The sequence below is a fragment of the Cupressus sempervirens genome, chromosome 11, assembly GCF_028749045.1.
Source record: "Cupressus sempervirens isolate cs-2001-9-10 chromosome 11, ASM2874904v1, whole genome shotgun sequence".
Lineage (NCBI taxonomy): Eukaryota > Viridiplantae > Streptophyta > Pinopsida > Cupressales > Cupressaceae > Cupressus > Cupressus sempervirens.
The window spans coordinates 489,693,919-489,697,052 of NC_143128.1; the positions used below are offsets into that span (position 1 = coordinate 489,693,919).

The window sequence follows — 3,134 nt, forward strand, 5'->3', positions numbered from 1 at the left end:
TGTGTCTATTAAAATGGGTAAGCCAAAATTAGACCAAACCAAAAAAGATAACTTTATCTAGAAACATCAAAACAAGCTACGAAGCTAGACATAGAGTCTCCATGATGGGTAGAATGCACCATAAGGATCACATAAGATAACTATCTAGCTAGATCAATCACCAACCAAAATAATAAGAAAAATCATCAAAATGAGTAGAAAATTGAAAAAAGAAAGGAAAATAATTTCTAGGTGATGCAAGATTGCCAATGACCCAAGGATGCTTTTGCATTAGGGGAGAGAGAGAGAGAGAGAGAGAGAGAGAGAGAGAGAGAGAGAGAGAGCATATGGCAAACATCTTATATGGTGTGTACCATATGGGTACAACCATTTATATATGCATTTTTTTTGTTCCATAGGTTTTGAAACCATATCTTATGTTTTTTTCATATGACATGAACCATATGGATTGGTAGTACCAAGTCATACAACGTTTTCCATATATGGCATGTGCCTTTTAAGGCATTCACCATATATGGCATGTACCTTATAAAGGTGTTCACCATATATGGCACGAGCCTTTTAAGGAGAATGTCTTATGCTTTTGGGGTGACCAAAAAGGTGAGTGACATCTTTTTGGTCCCCCATCTCTGTGCCTTACCCTATATCTTTATATTACTTCTATAACTTATGTACTTTTGTAATTTCATCTTAGTTAAATACCAACTTGTTGAATTGGGGATAAAAACTAGGGTCAAATTTTTCATACTAAATAATTGTTATATATGTTTTTTTTTACCCAATTCAATGTTTTCTAAAACCCAAATTTTTTATTTCTTAACCTTTTTCTAATTAAGGGCCGCTTTGTAGTCATGTTTGAGATTTTTCCAATGACTATAAAACTCACACCAAATATTTCAAGCCAAATTTAAACAACTCAATCATGAAAAAAACACATCTTGGACAACCTTGTAGTTAAATGACTAGTGTAGGTAATTTTAAGAAATTAGTTTTTCAAATAAGACAACTACACTAGACATGGAACCATCTTAATATATTTTTTAATGGTCACTTGAACCCTAATGTATAATCAAGCTACGCAGAGTTAATTTCAAGAAAACAATTCATCCAACCATCATAGATTTACATACTAATCTACACAAATGCTACATAACTTTGATACAATAAATAAATAAATTTAATAAAAACCCTTAATACACATTCTCTAAATTACCTGCTATATCATCCTTCATCTCCTTAGTGTATTGTTGTGATTCCCTTGATCTATCCATCCATCCACCACTATCCCTAATTTATTATATATTTGGCTTCAAGTAGAATTTTATCTCCTTATAAAATTTATCTTCCATTTCCACAACTAATTATATTCCCTGAAGCGCTATAAAACTCGAGTTCTTTCTAAAACATTTCAAAGAACAATATTTGTCTGCTTTATTCATTACACAATGACCTGTATACCCCGTACAGGTTAAAACCAGTAGCTGTGACGGAAAGAGCAACAAGATGCCAGAATATATTTGCTTTTTATAGTCTGTAACATCTTATTCGTAAACAAAGAAAATTACATACAATGAGTAACCATGGCTTTGTCAGTCATTATTCGGTGCTCAACGACCAGTATCTCATTAATTCCACGACGCAGACGCTGCACCCACCAAACCCCGTCAGTACATAACACTACTTACCTGCAATCAGTGAAAGCAATGAAAGACGAATAACAAAGAGGAAAATATAATAACTGAGCTGTGGTGGACAAGGTCCAGTTACTGTCCTGGCTAATAGCCCAGAAGAAGTACCCCAACAGCCCCTTTTCCTTTGCAAACTTAACCTTGGCAGCTACGGACTCCTGGTTATCGTAACCCACCCACAAGTCACCCGCATAGCAGTACGCCGAGACACTTTCCGTATCGAACACCTCGGTCGCATGCTTTTCCCGAATGAAATCGGTGATCTCGAAGAAGAACATAATACCGCTCTCGTCGCTGAGATTCTGCTTGGGACCAGCCGCCGCAGCGGGAGCTCCTATGCCCGTCTGGTTTTCCGACTTGAGCATCCACGATTTCCCGTAAAGCGGCATCCCCGTAACAACTTTCTGCGGCGGTAAGCCAGAGTCGATCCAAGATGAAATCCCATATCTGGTGGAAACGTTAGAGCTGCGGTCATAAAGCGCCGCATGGGCTCCCGTGGCGGATGTGTCCCACGAGCCGTGATAGTCGAAGCACATCACGTTCACCCAGTCCAGGTTCTCGGCGATGGACGCTGCCGGGTAACTTCTGCGCTCGCCGTATACCACGAATCTCTCTGCATAATACACGGCGGCGGTCAGCAGAAGCGGATTCCGACCCGACGATTCGCTCTCTAAATTTATCGCGTGTCTCCACTCGGAGAACAATTTCCCCAAATTCTCCATTTCTGATGTGTTGCTAGGAAACTCCCAGTCGAGGTCGAGGCCGTGGAAGTTGTGGCGTCTGGCGAGAGCGATGGCTGACTTTATAAACACTGCGCGCCGTATCGGATTGGTCGCCATGAGAGCAAAGGCAGTCGAGTTCGATCCCCCGCCTCCGATGGAGATGAGCGTCTTTATGCACGGCTTTTTCTGCTGCAGTGTTGTGGTGAATTGGGGCATCATTTCCTGCTCCTCCAACTCGAATGTTTGGTCGTTCATATCTGCAAAGGCGTAGAAGATGTGAGTGTAGACTGCTGCGTTAATGGATGCCGGTGGCATCAGTGAGGCCGAGGAAGACGGCCAATACGCAGCCTTTACATTTGATGAAGCAGCACAATCTCCTGCTGCCTCTGCTGAACAGAAGAGCAAACATATCAGTGCCAGAAATGCAATTCGCGTGTATTGCGAGTTCTTCATTATGGAGTACTTGGAAAGCAAATTGCTGGGGATGAGAAGATATGTAAAGTCTAAATAATTTATTTTAGTAATGGTGGATTCTCAGTTGGAGGGCGCTGCGCCGCCCTCAACAACATTACACAGTTTCGATTGGACGACCGTATGCAACAAATAAAAAGGGGAATGCGGGATAAGTTGCTGTCCACGTTACTTGTTATATCTAGAACACATATTGATTTATCTATCTATGCCTAACCTTGACTGGTACACTAAGATGATTTTTGTGTTACCT

At 40.8% G+C, this 3,134-nt stretch overlaps 1 pseudogene; it reads right to left on the reverse strand.

Annotated features, from left to right (window-relative positions):
• Positions 1-1,406: 1,406 nt before the first annotated feature.
• Positions 1,407-2,863, reverse strand: LOC149530503 (nod factor hydrolase protein 1 pseudogene; annotated as a pseudogene).
• Positions 2,864-3,134: the final 271 nt, after the last annotated feature.